The sequence below is a fragment of the Oncorhynchus masou genome, chromosome 1, assembly GCF_036934945.1.
Source record: "Oncorhynchus masou masou isolate Uvic2021 chromosome 1, UVic_Omas_1.1, whole genome shotgun sequence".
Taxonomy (NCBI): Eukaryota; Metazoa; Chordata; class Actinopteri; order Salmoniformes; family Salmonidae; genus Oncorhynchus; species Oncorhynchus masou.
Genome location: NC_088212.1, coordinates 59,455,533 through 59,478,061, shown reverse-complemented (window position 1 = coordinate 59,478,061; position 22,529 = coordinate 59,455,533). Strand labels below are relative to the sequence as shown.

At 44.8% G+C, this 22,529-nt stretch overlaps 1 pseudogene; it reads right to left on the bottom strand.

Annotated features, from left to right (window-relative positions):
• LOC135547354 (neural-cadherin-like) overlaps positions 1-22,529 on the bottom strand; it is a 191,070-nt pseudogene that overhangs the window by 55,236 nt on the left and 113,305 nt on the right.

Here is a 22,529-nt window from a genome sequence, read left to right as displayed (position 1 = left end):
TCCTCCTCTGTGTACATTGACTTCAATACAGAACCTAGGAGGCTCATAGTTCTCACCCCCTTCCATAGACTTACACAGTAATTATGACAACTTCCGTGCTCTTGCAGATTGAACTGACATGTTATCCACCAAATCAAAGGATCAGAGAAATAATCTAGTACTGAAATCATAAGCTACAGCTAGCTAGCACTGCAGTGTATAAAATGTGGTGAGTAGTTCAAATCAAATCAAATTTTATTTGTCACATACACATGGTTAGCAGATGTTAATGCGAGTGTAACGAAATGCTTGTGCTTATAGTTCTGACAATGCAGTAATAACCAACGAGTAATCTAACCTTACAATTTCACAACAACTACCTTATACACACACAAGTGTAAAGGGATGAAGAATATGTAAATAAAGATATATGAATGAGTGATGGTACATAATGGCACTGAGGGAACAGATTACACCCTACATCAACTAGATGCAGGCAAGAGTGTGCAAGTTGGGACTAAATGTCACTGTCTGTCACCACAAATTTGTCTCTCGACCTGTGTGCACCTATTTTGTAAACTTTAATTCATAGGCTAAGTTGTAGCAACCTCATAATGGGTATAGGGAAAATGTGAGTATCATGTCGTAGCCTAAACCTATCAGTGTTACATTGAACTGGGTGAATGGAATTTAAATGAGAGTCATCCAATATGCTATAATAGAAATAAGGCCATGCTCATTAAAAAAATAATTGTCCTCCCTTATCCCTTATCTTTAACAGCACTGACCGCCACTGGTTTATACTGCATTGTTACTGTATCAGAGTGCATTATGAGTACATGTATAATGCTGTATAATGCATTATTAATATGGACTTCATAGAATTTGTTACCAGAAATGATTTTTTCCTACTTCACTCTGTCACTGTGTGAAGTGTCTCTCACCTCATGTTTTTAGGCGTTATCTATTTCTGTCAGTGTGTCTCTGCCTGTGCCACATCACAGGGTATGTGTATGGGTGGGGTTGAGCAGGAGACGAGGAGAGGGGGGGGGGGGCAGGGCATAAGGGGGATATGAGGTGGAAAACAGAGGGGTAAATGGGGAGAAGAGAGGAGAGCCCTTGGGAGTGGAGCATGCTGAGATTTCCACTTCCTCAATCCCAGCAGGCTACAGGGGGATCTTGAATGTTCAAAGCCAGAGACACGCACACTGGGAGAGAGCGGAAAGAGGAAATGGGAGAAGGGCATACAGGGGGAGATATGGTAGAGATGGGCCATCAGAGATCAGGGGCAACAAATAAAACACTGTTTAAAAGTTACAAACATCAGGAGCTCCCTCTCCCCATGCCTGTTCCATCACTACACTCACAACTCAACCAATATCACATGTCCTACTGAACCAATTCACAATCGACAGACCTTGAGCCAATCACCAACAGAGCTAGAATATACACTATATATACAAAAATATGTGGACACCCCATCAAATTAGTAGATTTGGCTATTTCAGCCAAATCTACTAATTTGATGGGGTGTCCACATATTTTTGTATATATAGTGTATATTCTAGCTCTGTTCCATGCGCAATGCACACAGCCAATAGAGCACACAGCCAATCTCCATAGACAAACATTTCCGTAAAAATGCAACACTCACTACCGAGTTTCAAACTGCCTCTGGAAGCAACGTCAGCACAAGAACTGTTTGTTGGGAAAAGGGTTTCCATGTCCGAGCAGCCTCACACCACACCTAAGATCACCATGCGCAATGCAAAGCGTAGGCTGGAGTGGTGTAAAGCTCACCACCATTGGACTCTGGAGCAGTGGAAACGTGTTCTTTGGAGTGATGAATCACACTTCACCAATCTGAGAACACTACCTGCCCAAATGCATAGTGTCAACTGTAAAGTTTGGTGGAGGAGGAATAATGGTCAGGGGCTGTTTTTCATGTTTGGCCTAGGCCCCTTAGTTCCAGTGAGGGGAAATCAACACCACAGCATACAATTTCTGATTGGTGTGGAAGAACTTGACTGGCCTGCACAGAGCCCTGACCTCAACCCCGTCGAACACCTTTGGGATGAATTGGAACACTGACTGCGGGCCAGGCCTAATCACCCAACATCAGTGCCCGACCAACCTCACTAATGCTTTTGTGGCTGAATGGAAGCAAGTCCCTGAAGAAATGTTCCAACATCTAGTGAAAAGCCTTACCAGAAGAGTGGAGGCTGTTACAGCAGCAAAGGTGGGACCAACTCCATATTAATGCCCATTATTTTGGAATGATGTGTCCACATACTCTTGGTAATGTAATGTACTTCAAAACGCCGTTTTTATTATGTGACTTAGGGGTGGCATTTTCCTACTCAATATCATTGACTGGCAAGACACTGACAAAGAGTATGTAGGGCTATGCTTGGATATTTCGATATAACTTACTTATAATAATTTTTGGATTGTCCATGTACCCAGACAACACAGAACCCAGAAGTGAAGTCTCACAACAAAAGGCCTGGAAGCAGTGATCTACAACACAAAAGGGTCCTCTTTCACTCTCCCAAAATCAACCAAAACATCCCTTCTCTCTAGCTGCCTTATTACTTCTACAATAGGAACATAAAACTTGGTCTACATATCAATGAATTTAACCACAGGAATCCAATATCTACTTTCTTAAAACTGTCAGGGGTGCACTAAGAATTGAAATGCTCTACCAGCAAGGGAAATCTCCATTGCCATGTCAGATACAGAGAGAGAGAGCGAGAGATAGAGAGAGAAAACATATTTTTGTCTCATATTTCCATTACTCTAGAATTGTAAACATTAATAACCGTAGCCGTCCCCCCTCCCTATTTCCCTCTCCGCGCTCACCATCTCTCGCCACGCTTCACATCTCATTGTGATCAATATATTTTCAGAGGGGCACACGGAATCCAGATGAAAGAGCACGGACAATCCACAAACCACACCTGAAGCATCCACAACCTCGCTCTCTTCTTCACTTCTCTCTCTCCCTTTCTCTTTCTTTCTCTCTTTCCCTGATTTCCCTCTCCTTCCCTAACGCTGTCTGTCCCCCCCACTATATCTTTCTCTCCCTATTTCCCTCTAGCTTTCCACTGCATGAAAGAGGAAGTGAACGTGCGCCTCAATGAAGAGATGTCAGAACAAGATGAAGCAGGGTCTAAGTGTTGGGTAAGGTTCAAATGTTGAAATTGTACATTTCGTCATATAACAGACACTCTTATACAGATAGACTTACAGGAGTATTAGGGTGAAGTGCCTTGCCGAGATTTTTCACCCAGTCAGCTTTGGGATTCGAACCAGCGACATTTTGGTTACTGGCCCAACGTGGTTAACCACTAGGCGATTTAATGGTCTGGTTTAACTTCAAAGATTGTTCCTGTGTAACAACTACACTGTAAGGCTCCACAGCCCACAATAATCTATAGCTGGTCTGGTGAATACAGTCCAATACTGCAATAACTAATGTACTCAAAGTGACAGCACCATGATAACAGCTTCAGACATATTATGCTGTAATTGGCATTGCAATGTTACTATTCATAACATCCACATAAACCAGCTCAAAAAAACTAGAGGGTTACGTTTTTCATTACGTGGAAAAACACAAGGCTACACAAATACATATTGCATATTTTTTCGATTGAAATCCCTCTCTCTTCAAAATAGGCTAGCAACAGTCCCTGAGTGACTGCATTTTCCATAATTTGATCATACAAGTAAATGTCTCCTGTCCAGTAATTCTGTGTGTATTTTCAGTGGCGTTCGAGTTAGGGCTGCATCTTCTAATGCTTAACATTGAGCAAGGCTGATTAAAATAATCACATAATCGTTCTAGGTTTATTTGGAACTCACAGAAAATCACAGTATCTCCAACAGGATAACTTCCAGGGTCATCATTACACAGTACCTTTTGTTTGTGAGCGGCGAGGTATCCCTGTAGTCTCTCTGCTCTGAGGAAGGGACTGCTGTGCACTGCGAAGCGCACGTCCAGTGTCCTCTCCCTGACGTCCGTCAGGCTGAAGACATTGATGTCGTCAACACCCACCGCCAACATCTCCGACAGGAAGTCCACCAGCAGTTCATAACGACTCCTCAAGCTACCACGCTGCTCAATAAAATCCTTCGCTGTGATGTCTGCAACACACACACACACACACACACACACACACACACACACACACACACACACACACACACACACACACACACACACACACACACACACACACACACACACACACACACACACACACACACACACACACACACACACGTAGACACACAAACAAACAAAGTTATACAAGCCAACATATGCCACATAACTCGTCCCTCTCGTTTTCCGAGGCAGAAACAGATGCATCCCTAAAATCTCTTCAATGAGCAAGAGAAACATACAGGCAATAAACAGAATATCAGACAAGATCTGCTTGTGACTTGTACTCTTATTAGAGAGACAGTCCGTATCTGTAATACTGGGCATATATTTCTAAAAGATAAAGAGCTGTACTCATGAAAAATGCATGTCCTCGAAAACAACTCTGGATGCATTTAAGGAACATTAAAGTTGTGCGAGAACCATGTTCCCAGACCTGACCTGACAGGCACTGTCAATCACCTCTCCTCTCCCTTCCTGAGAGCCACTTGGCCTGGCCCTGGCCCAGCGAGACAGACACCACCCAGCCCTGCTACACAATGTCGCAGTCACAGCCAACGCTCACACAGACAGACCACTCTGGCCATGTCGGGATATTGAGCGGGGGGGGGGGTAGAAGACGGAACAGCCTTCAACCTCAATTTGGAGCACAGCATCGCTGCCAAAGAGAGGGTGCCAAGGTGAGAAAGCTCCTGAGCCGAGGCCGACTCTAATTGAGCCAACACCTACTAGCATGGGATTAGGAGAGAGAGGGAAGCTGGGGATGGAGCAGGGGCCCTGGGCTTTACCTCTGCCCCCACTCCCCTCAGTCCCCTGGGCCCTGTTTGACACAGACAGGGTCCCCCTACTGCTCCAATCGAAACTCTTCAGCACACAGGAGACAGGTAGAAAAGATAGGGAAAGAGATTTCATCCAATTTCAATGACATCAGTGACATAGTTATACATTGTTTTAAGGGAGAAGGCTCCAATAATCATATCTGATGAATGAAAGGTTTAATAAATGCATGTTTTTGAATTTGAGTGTTTCTACAAAGTTTAGTGTGTGTAACTGTCTGACTGAATGTGTGTGTGTGTGCGTGCATGTGACGTGTATATGTGAGTGCATGTGTGTAACTTTCTGACAATGTGTGTGTCTGTGTGCTCTCATCTCTCCCACTCGTAATCCCCAGGCTGACGGCAGGCTTTAAGTGTCATGCTGGGAACACCTGAGCGGTGTCAATCTGGGATCATTAGGTCCTGAAGAATGCCAGTGTTGCTCAGTGTGATTAAGGCCACGGGAACAGACAGAGGGAGGAATCCTAGATTGACATTAAGAGAATGGAAATGGAACTCAGCAAGAGGATGCTGCTGCCGATGCTACTGCCGTCTGTCTGGTCTCATTACCAGTGCGGTGGGAGACAGACAGGGACTCTCTTTAACACGGAGGGACAGATTGACACCTGGCTTTGATCCAAAGCAAAGATCACATCGACTCTCCTTCCCACGGGCATTAGGGGGATATACACACACACACACACACACACACACACACACACACACACACACACACACACACACACACACACACACACACACACACACACACACACACACACACACACACACACACACACACACACACACACACACACACACACACACACACACACAGTGGCGGATTTAGGTGTTGGCGACATGGGCAGCTGCCCGCACACAATTCTTCGGAATGGTGACATTTGTGCGATAGGTTTTCCCAGCTCTCATTTGCACATCATGTCAATGATATCATGTCACCGTGTGGGACAATTAACCTTGTCAGAGTGGGCGACCTGTTTCTAGTTTGTGAGCTAGGCAGGCTACTGCCTGGTAAAGTCTCCCACTCAGAAGTACGAGATAGAGAGGAGGGCAGGGGTAGAAAGCCCGAGGTAGGGGGAGCGGGGGAATCTATCAAATAGCGCACCTCTAACTTTGCACGTTAATAATGTAATTAGTAAATCAGTCACACTACGAACCGCTACCAAATAAATTCATAATACTGTGAATATATACAGTTGGAGTCGTAAGTTTACATACACCTTAGACAAATATGTTTAAACTCAGGTTTTCACAATTCCTGACATTTATGATTTATTTCAGCTTTTATTTCTTTCATCACATTCCCAGTGGGTCTGAAGTTTACATTTACTCAATTAGTATTTGGTAGTATTGCCTTCATATTGTTTAACTTGGGTCAAATGTTTCGTGAAGCCTTCCACAAGCTTCCCACAATAAGTTGGGTGAACTTTGGCCCATTCCTCCTGCCAGAGCTGATGTAACGGAGTCAAGTTTGTAGGCCTGCTTGCTCATACACGCTTTTTCAGTTCCGCCCACAAATTTTTTATGGGAATGAGGTCAGGGCTTTGTGATGGCCACTCCAATACCTTGAATTTGTTGTCCTTAAGCCATGTTGCCACAACTTTGGAAGTATGCTTGGGGTCATTGTCCATTTGGAAGACCCATTTGTGACCAAGCTTTAACTTCCTGACTGATGTTTTGAGATGTTGCTTCAATATATCCACATAAATTCGTTCCTCATGATGCCATCTATTTTGTGAAGTGCACCAGTCCCTCCTCCTCCAAACATAACGATGGTCATTATGGCCAAACAGTTCTATTTTTGTTTCATCAGACCACCAAAAAGTACGATATTTGTCCCCATGTGCAGTTGCAAACCGTAGTCTGTCTTTTTTATGCAGCTTCTGGAGCAGTGGCTTACGGCTGCATGGACCCATGGTGTTTTTATTTGCGTACTATTGTTTGTACAGATGAATGTGGTACCTTCAGGCATTTGGAAATTGCTTCCAAGGATGAACCAGACTTGTGGAGGTCTACAATTATTTTCTAATGGCTTCTAAAGCCATGACATATTTTTCTGAAATTTTTCCAAGCTGTTTAAAGGCACAGTCAACTTAGTGTATGTAAACTTCTGATCCACTGGAATTGTGATGCAGTGAATTATAAGTGAAATAATCTGTCTGTAAACAATTGTCTACAAAGTAGAGGTTCACACTGACTTGCCAAAACTATAGTTTGTTATTAACAAGAAATTTATGGAGTGGTTGAAAAAACACGTTTTAATGACTCCAACCTAAGTGTATGTAAACTTCCGACTTCAACTGTAGTTTCTCAGACATATTGTTGCATTTTTTTCTGGTTTGTGCGAAATTGTTAAGAATAATATAAAACCAGTCTGCACACCACCAAGGTGAATTGGTTTAGTCTTGACTCTTGGTTGACAGTGTTGAGGGATAGGTAATGTATTAGTGCCAAATCAACACAAATGGATAAGAAAAGGTCTAAGCCATCATGTCGCCCAGTTTAGGAAAAAGAGGAAAGAAGAGGAGGAGAAACACGCAAAAGACAAAGATTTCTCTTTATGAGTATAATATTATGCATGCAATGAAATAGGCTAGTATAACACTTATGTTGTTAGCCTATGTTGCTATGTTGCTTGCTATGCTATTACACATAGGGCGACACTATTTCGTTTTCTGTCCAACTAGCTTACATAACATTGGATATCATTTCACACAGTTTCATCATGATAATGTGTGTAGCCTGCAGCAAAATGATTACCACCTAACTAGCACATTATGGATTTGGTTAAGTTCCATTGAGGTGACATCATAAAGATTTTCGGTGATAGTATTGACTAGGTCCTGAGCTCATTAAGGGGAAATTCCAATGCTGTTGGCTAACTTAAAAGACGTCTATTATGCTGATATTTTGTGATATATTTAATATTTTGGGGTGTCTTATCCCTATAATTAGCCAAGGAGGTTGTATGGTTCATTTGGTTCCTATTCTGAAAGTTTGATAAATTGTGCATAATGTATTTAGGGTGTCGGGGTGTTAGGGTGTCAGACTCATATACTGTATTTAATGCAAATTCAGGGGCACTTCTGAAATATTTTGGAGCACCCTCTGGCACTGGCCAGGATGAGGAGCCATCTACCTCCTCAGCCATACAGGCCTCTTCAGAAATGATCTCAGAGAATCAGGATGAGGAGCCATCCACCTCCTCAGCCACACAGGCCTCTTCAGAAATGATCTCAGAGAATCAGGATGAGGAGCCATCCACCTCCTCAGCCACACAGGCCTCTTCAGAAATGATCTCAGAGAATCAGGATGATGAGGCCTCTTCAGCCACCCACCTCCTCAGCCACACAGGCCTCTTCAGAAATGATCTCAGAGAATCAGGATGAGGAGCCATCCACCTCCTCAGCCACACAGGCCTCTTCAGAAATGATCTCAGAGAATCAGGATGAGGAGCCACCCACCTCCTCAGCCACACAGGCCTCTTCAGAAATGATCTCAGAGAATCAGGATGAGGAGCCATCCACCTCCTCAGCCACACAGGCCTCTTCAGAAATGATCTCAGAGAATCAGGATGAGGAGCCATCCACCTCCTCAGCCACACAGGTATCTTCACAAATGTTGTCTGAGCCTGAGGTTGAGGAAGACCCATTTAATGACCCAACTAATGCCCATGTGCTCTCCGTTAGAAATGCCTGTAGCAGTATCCCCACCAAATCCTGCTGCTGAGGGTGAACCACTGTCTACAGACCCTGCTGACTGGCCTTCGGTTCTGACTGACAGAATTCGGACACAACTAGTTTGCAGATGACCAAGTGAGGTACCGCCTCACTTTGTTTTCCCCAGGAATGAGAGTGACGGAGGAAGTTGCCACCGGCAGTATTTCAGGTGAGTGGTGAACAAATTATCCCTAGAAGTTGGTTGGTGTATTCTGAAAGAAACAACAGCCTATTCTGCTTCTGCTGCAAACTCTTTTCTAAGAAGAAAATGTATTTAGAAAGCTCAGGACTGACAGACATGCAAGTTCTTTGCTGACTTCGCACAACAGCAGTCCAGAACTCCAAAACTGCATGAAAACAAGGAAAGAACTGTCAATGAGGATCAAAAAAGGGGAAGCAATTGATAAACATGAGATGGCACTTATGGAGCTTGAGAAGACAAGATGGAGAGAGGTGTTGACACGTCTGACTGTTATTGTGCAGTCTCTGGCAGTTAGAAATCTGGCACTAATGGGACAACACAGAAACACTGTGCTCTCCATCAAATGGACATTTCCTCAAAGAGGTTGAACTGATGGCACAATTTGATCCAATCATGAAAGAGCACCTTAACCATGTCCAAAAAGGGACCTCGAGTCACACCACCAGCTACCTTGACCACCAAATACAGAATGAACTCACCGAGTTGTTGAGCAGCAAGATCATTTAAAGAAAATTGAGTGACATCAAGCTGGCAAATTTCTTAAAGGTGTCATACGTATTTGGAAAAATTAACTTATAGTATATAACATTTAGTCAATAGTTTAGTATTTGGTCCCATATTCCTAGCATGCAATGAATATATCAAGCTTGTGACTACATACTGTACTTGTTGGATGTATGTGCAGTTTGCTGTGGTTGTGTTTCGGATGATGTGGTGCCCAATAGAAATGAATTGTAAATAATGTAGTGTCATTTTGGAGTCACTTTAATCTGTAACTTTCACACTCATCATTATTTATGATTCATTCATTATGGTCCATAATCATGGTAGCATCCACATGAATGTAGAAGTGTTCAGAAACATATTCTAGACTTATTTACAAAAAAAGTGACTCCAAAATGACACACAATACATTATTAACCATTGATTTCTATTGGGGCACAACATAACCCGAAACACAACCAAAACAAACTGCAAATGCATCCAACACATTTGTAGCGTCCCAAGCTTGATGTAGTCATTGTGTGCTAGGAATCTGGGACTAAAATACAAAACTTTTGACTAAAGTTAATACCAAGTGAATTTGTCAAAATAATTATACACCTTCAAATGGGGGGACTAGACACATAAAGTGCATTGATTTCTAAATGGTACAACAGGTATGTATGAAAATACCCTCAAATAAAAAGTGCCATTCTGTACTGTTGCCTCATATTAAACGTTTGATCTCAAATCCAAAATGGTGGAGGACAGAGCCAAATTCAAAGTTTCAGCTTCACTGTCCAAATAAATACGTAGGGGACAGTAAATACAAACTACCTCCATTAAAAGAGACTAGCATGTCCCTGTCATGTCAGGTCAGCAGACAGACACACTGATGGTGACAGAGTAGGGGGTCTCAGTTGACTGGGTCAATAGGACCTTGAGACAGAATCAGAGGTTAGTATTGGTGTTAATCCCAGAGGGGAACTGAAGATATTTTTTTCCAATTTCTCTTTTTTATTGATCCCCTGAAACAGGACCTTAGAGAGATGCAAACAGGTGAGGTGGGCCCCAGAGTTAGGCAGAAGGGAGGGATGGGGGGAGGAATGGAATAAGGGATAGAGGGATTCAACTTTGAACTTTTTCAAACTAATCTCACAGCCAGAAAAGTACACACTCAAGCTGTTTCAAAGTTCTTTATTCAACATACTAGACATTCCCCAGAGGGCTGTGCATTTGAGAGAGAGAGTGAAACAGAGTGAGAGTGTGTGTACTTGTTTTCCTTCCTTATCAGGACCCCAACGTCCTAATAATTCACTTGAATGGCCTGACAAGGTAGGAAAACAATAAATAGTTTGAAAAGTCTGGACTTATTTCATGTCCTGAATTTGTTAAAATGCTATTTTAAGCTTAAGGGTTAGATTTAGTGTTTTGGGATTAAGGTTAGGTTTGTAGTATGTCTGTTTATGGGGGTGTTTACCCTGAATTGCACTGGCCCATTGTAATTAAAATGTTAGGGTTAGGTTTCGGGTTAGGGCTTTTGGGGTTAAGGTTGGGTTAAAGTTAGGGTTAGGTTAAGGGTTAGGGAAAATAGGATTTTTAATGGTCAACATTTTTTACTCCCCACAAAATCCTGAAATTTCACAAAAATAAAGCTGTGTGTGTATGTGTGTGTGTGTGTGTGTGTTTTCTTTGAGGATGTACTAAAAAAGGAACGTCCTCTGATTGTCTACTGCGTTTATTTTCAGCAAACTTAACACGTGGAAATATTTGAATGAACATAACAAGATTCAACAACTGAGACATAAACTGAACAAGTTCCACAGACATGTGACTAACATATATGGAATAATATGTCCCTGATCAAAGGGGGGGTTAAATCAAAAGTAACAGTCAGTATGTGGTGTGGCCACCAGCTGCATTAAGTATTGCAATGCATCTCCTCCTCATGGACTGCACCAGATTTGCCAGTTCTTGCTGTGAGATGTGGCACCTGCAAGTTCCCAGACATTTCTGGGGGGAATGGCACTAGCCCTCTGATCCAACAGGTCCCAGACATGCTCAATGGGATTGAGATCCGGGCTCTTCACTGGCCATGGCAGAACACCGATTCCTGTCTTGCAGGAAATCACGCACAGAACGAGCAGTATGGCTAGTGGCATTGTCATGCTGAAGGGTCATGTCACGATGAGCCTGCAGGAAGGGTACCACATGAGGGAGGACGATGTCTTCTCTGTAACGCACAGCATTGAGATTGCCTGCAATGACAACAAGCTCAGTCCGATGATACTGTGACACACCACCCCAGACCATGACAGACCCTCCACCTCCAAATTGATCTCGCTCCAGAGTACAGGCCTCGAGGTAATGCTCATTCCTTCGACAATAAACGCAAATCCGACCATCACCCCTGGTGAGACAAAACCATGACTCATCAGTGAAGAGCACTTTTTGCCAGTCCTGTCTGGTCCAGTGACGGTGAGTTTGTCACCATAGGCGACGTTGTTGCTGGTGATGTCTGGTGAGGACCTGCCTTACAACAGGCCTACAAGCCCTCAGTCCAGCCTCTCTCAGCCTATTGTGGACAGTCTGAGCTCTGATGGAGGGATTGTGCGTTCCTGGTGTAACTCGGGCAGTTGATGTTGCCATCCTGTCCCGCAGGTGTGATGTTCAGATGTACCGATCCTGTGCAGGTGTTGTTACACGTGGCCTGCCACTGTGAGGGCGAGCACCTGTCCGTCTTGTCTCCCTGTAGCCTAAGACATGTTCACGCAGATGAGCAGGGAACCTGGGCATCTTTTTTGGGGGTGTTTTTAAGAGTCAGTAGAAAGGCCTCTTTAGTGTCCTACGTTTTCATAACTGTGACCTACTTAACTGCCTACCGTCTGTTTGCTGTTAGTGTCTTAACGACAGGTCCACAGGTGCATGTTCATCAATTGTTTATGGTTCATTGAACAAGCATGGGAAATAGTGTTTAAACCCATTACAATGAAGATGTGAAGTTATTTGGATTTTTACGAATGATCTTTGAATGACAGGGTCCTGAAAAAGGGACGTTTCTTTTTTTTGCTGAGTTTATATGCTTATGTGAACTGGTGTGGGTGTCTAAAGGATTCACTATTTATCACACATTTCACCTTTCAATCAATTTCTCCTGTGAGTTTTCCATAAAGAGCCTTAATCTCCCAGAAGAAGATTTAACAGTACATGTCCTTATTGCCTTCCACATTTGTTCTTGAAATGGAATTTAAAATGTCATCGAGGCTATGTCAGTAATACTATAAGTAGAATATTTCATAATCCTTCAGACTTGGAATCCATGAGAATGTTTACAGAGTGCTTTATTTGTGAAACAACCTGAAAATGCCTTCCACAATGCCAATTCTCTTCAGGTAATTGATGTTTACAAATGCATTTGGATTGGGGGCAGTCTTGGTGTTGACATTTAACATTTTCTGGGTTGTGTCTACAAATGTATATTTAACCAGAAGTTTCAACACCGAACGTTTTGAACCTCTCTCCCTGTTTTAACATTGTGTGTTTCAGCTACAATCTTCGGGGTTGTACCATTGGATTCACATATTCCTTCAACGTCCGTAGATGCCAACCAAGTCTGTGTGATTAATGGGGGCTGAGCTTAACCGGTGTTTGTGAGACAAGGGTGGATCCCGAAGAGTCCCGGGTCTTTTAATAAAAACGTTTGTAGAGTATGAATGGTTTAAGCTACAAACTACTAAAAGCTTTCTATGAACATCGGAGACTCCCACGAACACACACATCGCTCACAAGCAACACAAGAGTTGTTAGAAGGTAAGGGCTTAATCGAGGGCATCCCAGGACATAGTGTCTATAATACTGTAATAAGCTTGCAGTCACAAACTCCAAACTCCACACAGTTGAAACGGACTAGTTGAATATTCATTTCCCACCGAGGAAACAATTTCTGTATTTATCTAAATTCATTTGCATCTGTTTTTGGATGTGGCGGACCTTATTGGTTTTATTATGATAAAAAAATGAATGTCAATAAACTCATGAATGCAACTGTTTATGTCAAATTGTTCCAAATGTATCCCTGGTTTTCCTAAAAAGAAAATGGTAAAACACTTAACTGTGAGGATAAATATAAATACATAAGATTATATGCAGATGAATAATAAATAAATAAATAAAATAAATAAATGAAAAACCGAGTTTTGCTGCACTCTGGGTTGAGCTGGCTCAGTGCTCAGCACTATAGCAGTTGTTGACATATTGTTCAACTTCAACAGACCTTTTATGGCATGAGCCATTTCAATCAATACACACTCCACAGCTCTCTAAATGCAGTGGATATTGTTGTCGTTTAGAGGATGCACTCGAAATACCCGGGCTAAGAAGTGCACCAAACCAGACGGCTCTACTGTAGATGAAATGGGCTGAAGAAGAGAACAAACAAACAATCGTTACGGGAGATTTTGGTTCCAGTTTCCATCACTTACAGTAACATATTATAAAACATCCTGTTTACCCAAATAATCTTATACAGTATATAACCACCAGCTGTAATGTAAAGGCTCCTGGTTGGTGTGAATACATTGGCCTGCTGCTGTTTTTGGAATTTGAAGCAAATCCCTTTTATCAGCTTATATGAGCCGTGACTCCCTCCGCTATTTCTCCCTCTCTCTTCTCATTTAAATAGCTCAGAAATCATCAAATCCCCTCAGCCATAGACCATTTCTTCCAAAGTACATTTCATTTTCACACACATAAGCGGTGTATCAGACCATACTTGACACCCAAAATGAAAGTGCTGAAGAAGCATAACATTGTCTAATTACAATTTCAAAATGACATATTTCCCAGAATTACCCATTCCCACTCTTACTAACCCACGCATTGTATCGTGAAAATATATATTCTTAGAAAAATAAGAAATAACCTTCATATGACAACACGAAACAATATAAAACAATTCGGTCCCAGGTCATAGGTCACGGTTCAGAGGGCATGTGTACTGCACTGTACCTGCCAGGCGGAGGGATCCAGAGTTGTAGATGGCCTCGTCACGCAGCTCCCTCACATACACTGTTACCCCAGAGACAGCGTCTGGCCACACTCCGTCAGACACGCGCACCTGAAACTCGTAGCTGCCCGGGGGAACGTTCTCCTTAATGATCAGGAATCCCGTCCGCTTGTTCAGGAGGAAGTAACTGAGGAGGCATAAAAAAAACAGATCAGCAACATCAGTTCTTCATATATCGCATGTAAAATGAGCAGCCTGTGGTGGATCTGTAGATAGATTTGGTGATACACCACCGTGAATGAATACTGGGCTGACATAAAAGAGAAGACATTACTGAGAGACTTTGGGAACCAGAGAGAGGAGATTAAGACACAAAGATTCAAAACACCAGAATTAAAGAAGGAATAGATAAAAGACAGCAGAAAGAGAGAGGATATAACAAGAGAAAAGAGGAAATTATGGGTGAGGAGAGAGTTAGAGAGGGAGGGAGGGAGGGAGGGAGGGAGGGGAGGGAGGGAGGGAGGGAGGGAGGGAGGGAGGGAGGGAGGGAGGGAGGGGGGAGGGAGGGAGGGAGGGAGGGAGGGAGGGAGGGAGGGAGGGAGGGAGGGAGGGAGGGAGGGAGGGAGGGAGGAGGGAGGAGAGGATAGAGGAAAGAAGGGGGAGGGGGAGGGGGAGGGGAAGGGGAGATTATAAAAGAGAAAAGATTTTTAAAAAGATGAGAGGAAGCATCTCCTTGTGGTCCACAACCTCATACTTCTTTTGTAATTGAGCTCATTCAAGTTTAATTACACTGGGAATCAAAGCAAGATCCCAGGCACATCAAATAGCGAAGGAGACATTGAGATGAGCTGGTTAATCATCTTGAAATCCAACCGTGTTTTATATGAAGTGTCAAAATTAGTAAACTGGACTCCAACCATTTCCCTGTTGAGTAATGCAGAGGTTTCTCTACTCGAATGAAGATGAGAGATGCTCGATGAAATATTAACTTTGAAATATTAACTTTGATTCAACAACATACTGTAGCTATGTGTGTTGAAAGAACAGATTCTCTGGGAGGAAAGCTACAGTCAATCTGAGTTCATGTATGTGAGTGCAGTGCAGGTGGCAGTGGTAGTCATCATGCTTCTGGATGTGAGGCCGTCAAGGTGTCACATGGTATGATGTGTTCTGAACACCACTGTAGCTGCTGAGCCTTCACAGAGATCTCAAGGCAACCGTCTCAAAAACACCCTGTCGCTCAGGGTTCCTCTGCTCTGCTCGTCTCACACCTTCGTCGCAGGTGCAGGTCCACAGCATCAATGACAGAGATGCTGTCGGGAGACATCACTCTCAAGGTTTTATGGGGCGTTGAGAGAGGGGGACGGAGGGAGGGAAAGAGAGAAATACAGAGGAAGAGAGCTAGAGATGTCTTACTTGGGCACATGTCCCTCAAAGGCATAGGTCTTGTTGTCCCAATCATCAGGATCCGGGGCGTAGACCTTCCCCAGGACAGTGGTCGGCATCCTCCCTGTCGGCAAAGAACATTGATTCTCTCAAGGGTGTGTGTCTCTGTGTGTGTGTCATGAAGGGGTGTAGTCAAAAAGAGCACTGTTCACATGGACTTTAAAGTATTCTGAAAACAGCAGGCTGCATATGAATGCTTGTAGAGAGAAAGGCCATCATAATTACCGCAAGGCAACAAGAGAATATGTGTCTGAGAGAAACTTGTCAACACATTCTACCAGTAGCTTTCCATTGCACTTCAACAAGAGGAACATGATGTATTGACTCATTTTGTGAAAGGAGAGGAATACACCTGGAATAGATAGTCAACCCTGAAGAGGAGAAAAGAGAATCAGCTATACCTAATTGCTCGCTCCTACAGCGGCTCCTACAAAAGGCGGCAGAACAACAAGAGAGACATGGCTTCTTTTCATAAACTCCCAGTTGTGGCAAAACCTTCAAGCCTTGGAAAAGATCAGACTGAGGGTCAAACGATTTGCTCCTCATTCATATATTGCTTTGTGAATTTGTTTTCTCATTGCTGTGCTATTCATGAATTCATGCATTATAGTGTATTGATGATGGCAGTGATCTCACCTCTGTGACTGTTGACAAAAATCTCCTTCTCTCCTGCCTGGTGAGCATGGTCGTTCTCGTCTCCTATGGTGATGGTCAGAGTGTTAGTGACCGTCTTGGGTGGATGGCCGCTGTCACTCATGATGATCTGTAGGTGGAACTCTTTCTGCCTCTCCCGGTCGAAGGCCCTCAGGGCTGTGATGGTGGCCGTGCCGTTTCCGTTATCCTGCAGGTAGAAGTCGTTGCTGTGGTTTAGCTCTAAGGGAAGGCTGAAGTAGAATGGAGATCCGTTCTCCGCTGAGTCCCGGTCTACGGCCCGCAGCAGTGTGGAGGTCTGGTTGAGTCTGACCAGCTGGGGACCAGCGACGTTCTCCCACACCACTGGGGTGTACACTGCCTCAAACTCCGGCCCGTTGTCGTTGACATCCAGCAGAGTCAGCTGAATGACGGTGCTGCCCGTCAAGGCCGGAGAGCCGTGGTCAGTAGCCAGGATGACCAGGTGGTGCTGCGCTGCTGTCTCTCTGTCCAGAGCGCTGGTCACAGTGACTAGACCAGACTGGTCTACAGAGAACTGGCCCAGAATGTCTGACTCCTGGAGGATTTTGTAGGTGATCTCCTTGTTTTGGCCTGAGTCAGAGTCGCTGGCCGTCAGCCTGGCCACACTGCTGCCCACAGGCACGTCCTCGGCCAGGGGCGCCGGCGGCTGGGAGAGTGCGATGAAGATGGGTGTGTGGTCGTTACAGTCCTCTACCTCTATGATACAGTGGATGAAGCTTGAGAAGTCCAGGTCTTCGACCTTCAGGGTGAGGTTGAAGCGCTGCTCACTTGTCCTCTCGTAGTCCAGCCTCTTCTTCAGTCTCAGGGTGCCACGCTGCTCCTGCCGGTGGCTCACCATGGAGAACTTCTGCTCCGGGTCTCCTGCCACCACACTGAAGGTGAGCTGGGCGTTCTCTCCCGTGTCCCAGTCCTCAGCAGACATCTCCAGCACCACCGCGTTGGGCTCACTGCTCTCAGGAACCCTGGCCAGGCAGGACCGCTCTGTGAACCTGGGTGCGTGGTCATTCACGTCTGTCACCCTGATGGTGGCGGTACCCGTGCCCATCATGCCACCCCCGTCCCTGGCCTCCACCACCAGCAGGTAGGCCTCTGCCTGCTCCCGGTCCAGGCCACTCATTGCCACCGAGATGGTGCCCGTGGACGGGTTAATGCTGAACATGTCAGAGCCGCTGCCACCTGTACCCGTATCACCCACAATCCTGTAGGAGAGCACGGCGTTCTGGCCAACCGCCGAGTCGTCCAGGTCGGTGGCCGTCATCTCCATAACAGAGGTGCCGGGGCAGAGTTCTCCGGCACATTACCATGACAATCGGGGGCACAGGTGAAGACGGGCGCGTTGTCGTTGATGTCCCACACGTTGATGATGATGTCAGTGAATCCGGTCAGACCCTCGCCGCCCTCATCTGTGGCCAGGACCACAAACCTCCACACGGCCCGCTCCTCCCGGTTCAGAGTCCTCTGAGCGTAGATCTTCCCCGTCACCTCATCAATAATGAACTCGCTCTCGGCTCCCTGGCCATGGAGGGAGTACCGCAGGGCCTCCTGGTCAGCATCCTTATCTGGGTCAGTAGCAGTTACCTACAACATCAAAGGGAATGTGCTCGGTGAAGCTTTTTAATCTGCAGCGCGCCAACTTTCTTTAATGGAGTTCAGCACTGTTTAATTATTGATGCTTGCTGACTTGGTGTCATCCATCAGGTTGGTTGAAGTGTTAACTTCACACCTACCTACTCTGCACAGTGATCAACTCTAGTTTATCGGCTATGTGCACAACTTTCACTCTCCTGACCTCAGCCCCAATCAAATCCCCAGGCAGAGCAATATGTTTAAATCTACCATGAGAATTGCAGAGCAGTCAGGTTTTGTAGGTGAAATGAAACCAATGAGCTACTATGGAGTGGTGGGGGGAAAAACTGGGGTAAAGCTTCTACCAGACGTCCCATCCGAAGAATCTTATAAAACAGGGATGGAATGAAAAACAGCATGATGTCATCTCATGCAATTCAGTCATAAAGGCTTTGGGTAATAGAGTGTCTTGTAACCGCACAATGACTCACACTCTGAATGACAGAACTGTGTGACCTTGGGACTCTAAGGTTCTACTATTCTGAGATAATTAGCTGGAATAATTGTTATCTTGTTTTCTTCAATTCGGGTTTGCAGTAGGTACAGAACATTTTACAAAACAAAGGCTAAGCCCGTCAGCTTTGACAAAAATGCAGATCGAACGTTATCCTTTGAAGCTCTTCAGGATGCTGATGGAAAAGCATTCAAATGATTACGGAGAGAAAATGTGAAATACACATCAAAACCTCAGTCTTTCCCATTGACAGATAGATAGTGTTGTATAACACGGTTGAGTTGGTGACAAAACAGTCTCCTGAGATTTTAGACATCTGATGGGGTACATACATACTATTCTCCCTCGTTTTCTATTAACACACGTGTGATGACTTAAGAGATCATTTGTGCTGCTGTCAAAATAACTGCAGTCATGCTGTCATAATAACGTGACAAATACAGATTACTGCTGGACTCAATGAGCGTTTCAAACATACCTGAAGCACGAACACAGGTGATCCATCCAGCTCTTCAGTCACAGAGCCGTAGTACTCGTTGACCGTGAACACTGGCGCCTCGTCGTTCTTGTTGACCACGTTGACCATCACATCGGCATAGTCTTCCCACTTCCCGTCCGACGCCAGCACCAGCAGCTTGTAGCCCTTGTTCCCCTCGTAGTCCAGAGGCTGAGCGATGAAGATGGTGCCCACCTCTGGTTCCACGTCAAACACCCCGCCAGTGTTGCCAGACGTGATCTGGTAACGGAGCTTAGCATTGGCGCCTAAACAGAACAATGTGGTGACCGAGATATATGTAGTAAGCAGAGTGGGCCACGATGAGCGTCACATACACACCATTTAACATATATAGGTAGCATTTTCAGGAATCAAACTTTCTGTTTTTGAAATGAAATCTGACTGAATCCAGGTATTAAGTCTGCTTAACATTTTAGGAAGTTTTTTTGTTGTTTTTTTTGCTTCACAAAGCAATTGTACCAAAGTATATTAGCTGATCAGCAGTTCTATACAGAATACAATTATTGAAAGGAGACTCTTTGGAATCTCAAACAGATTCAATAAATTACAACTCAGGAGAGGGAGAATGGAGGAATCTCCAAAGACACAAATGATTCATAGCTTATTTGCAACATGAAAGTGAGGACGCCAGAACAGAGCAGAGGACTAATCCCTAATCCTGAGTATTTTGTTGTGTTGGCAACAGTGCTAATGAAACATTAGAATGACTTGTGAATAGATATGTTTTCATTTGAGCTTCCTCTCCCCCTTCAAACGGCTGAGTTCAAATCCCAGTGGAGACCATGCATGCACAGAGCAAGCAACGCAGTGTAAACAAACCAAATGAATAAACAAACACAAGAGAAATCCTATTCCCACTTGTACGTGTTAAAAAATATATAAAAAAATCCCACTTTCCCTGGCTATATGCTGACAGGAGGAGAACAAAAAGAAACAATCTTTTTCCACTTCCAGGATCTCTTATCAGCACAGTAAAGGAGAAAGACCTCACTGTCTCTCTCTGCGTCTCAGTTTCGGTGTTCATCTCTCTCTCTCTCTCGCTCTCTCTCTCTCTCTCTCTCCCACTCTGTTCTCTCTCTTTCACTGTGTTCCTAGTTCCCTAGCTCCCTGGGTGGTGATAATCTGCTCGGGGGTGTCGGACCATCAGCATAGCTGGCCCCCGCGTGTGTGCTTTATTACCCAAAGTGGCCCGGAGACTGTCCTCTCACGAGTGGCTCTGTGTGTTGAGATTGCAGAGATGGAGCTGGTGGCGCAGCCCGAACCCATTCATCACAGAGAGGTGGTTGCCTCTCCACAGGCCTACCCGTTCCGACATGATAAATGTCTGATAATATGGAGCTATGTCCCCCCCCCCCTCCCCCACCCCTTCTCCCCTCCTCTCCTATTCCCGTAGCAGACTGATAAAGAGCCCTCACCGCAATAGCTAGCTGCCGCAGCACCAAGGGAGGTGATATGCTTCACAATGGATTTGTTGTAGCGGGTCGTGTGAGCTAGAGTCGGCTGAATGAGGGCGAGTCAGGTGACTAACAGGCAGTGTGTTAGTATAGGATGAGACGGATGGGAGAGGGGTACGGATGGTGCCTGTATGATGAGAATCATTACAGCGCTCGATGCAGGAGAGAGAGAGTAGAGTTGCTGTGTGCTGCATGTGTGCAGCCCCTGGCCTGGGATTTGATGAGCCTGTTGGGATGTTAAGGATGTCCTTTCTGAGCTATGGGGAAGCTTTACGGAGACTTACGCAGTTTGTATGAGAAAAAAAATGTATATTCTGATTTATATTCTGTATACACTGCAGTACCTTGACAAGGAATATGACACGCCAAACAATTCATGACATGACATCGATGTGAAACATACTTCATGAAAATAGGGCATCGCAACCGTACGGTGTTTTCTTCAGGGTTACGACCTGAGGAGAGATGGAGAGCCCTCGTAACCTCTCACACGTTCACTGAGCCCAGGGAGAGTGAGAATGACAGGGGAGGGGCTTGTTTCCTCCCTCTCCACCACGTACCTTCATCCTCGTCATTAGCACTGACAGTCAGGATGGCAAAGCCCACGTCTGCATCCTCATCCACGTCGACTTCATACACCGTCTGAGCAAAGACAGGCTTGTTGTCGTTCACATCGCTGATGAAAACCCTCACGTACGCCGTGTCTGGAGGAAGGAGAGAGAGAGAGCACGGAGTGAGAGATTAAATGCCATGCCCGCTCTTATTCTGTCAAACTGATCATATCCCCCCCCCTTTCCCTCGCTCTTCTTTATCCCTCTATTTCTCCCTCCATCCTCCTATCTTCACCCTCTATTATTCCTCACATCTCTCCATCTTGCTCTCTCTCTCTCTCTCCCTCTCTCTCTTCGTCTGACTCTTTTCTTTCTGAAGCAATCCGTAGGCAGATGTGAAAAGAGCCCCTTGAGGGGAGGAGGGGGGGGGTGGCCAGTATAATATGCTCCCTTTCCCCACGCCAATATAATATGCTCCCTTTGATATGCGTATAAAAAGGAACATCATTTGCAATACACTCCTCAAGAGAAGATCAATTGTGTAAGCTGGTTGCAAAGATAGCTTGCAGTTCAACATAGAGATAATGCAGCCTGGCAGCGAAACAAGCCACAACCTCCAACCTTTTACACCTTTCAGAGTCTGTCAGAGGAGAGGAGAAGGAGAACATATCTGTTTGGGAAGACACAGCCATCGTCAATCGGTGTGTCTCCTCCTCTTCTGTGTTCCAGACACACACAGAGAGAAGTGTGGAAAGTACGCAGTGTCAATACCGTGACAGATTGCTCTTTCCCCGTCAACACTGCTATTGCACCAAGGTTATGTTTACAACCCTTCTTCAACACTGCTATCATCGATTACACCATCGCCCTGCTCCTGGGCTCCTCCAATTTCATTCAGTATACTCTTTAGTCGAGTGAGAGGGAGAGAGAGATTATAGATTGAGAACACGTGTGTGTGTGTGTGTGTGTGTGTGTGTTGCATGTGCAAATGTGTTTTCTCCCTCCATGATTCACACCATCATGTCAGTATGTCGTATAAAACAGGATGTAGGTGCCTGTTGTTGGAAGGGAGAGAGGAGGGATAGTGAGGGATGGAGAGTTGAGGGCCCTATAGAGACTCATTCTACATGCTAAGCAACAGAGCAGTGTTCTGGGAGGAGTCTCCATCACTCTGAAGCCCCTGGTCTCCACTTCTCTTTATATCATCCTCATCTAATATTTATAGCACCGCAAAATCACACGGATCATCTTTTTTTACTCCCTGGCCTTTTTAATATTTAAGTGGTGTTTACGTTGTCAGAAATGTCATATATGGGGCGAAGCCGACTGAGAGCAACTTTTAATCATCTATGATAATATGAATGAAAAATACATTCTCCATAAGACCCTGTCTGGTTGTTCATCAGCGGGTGAG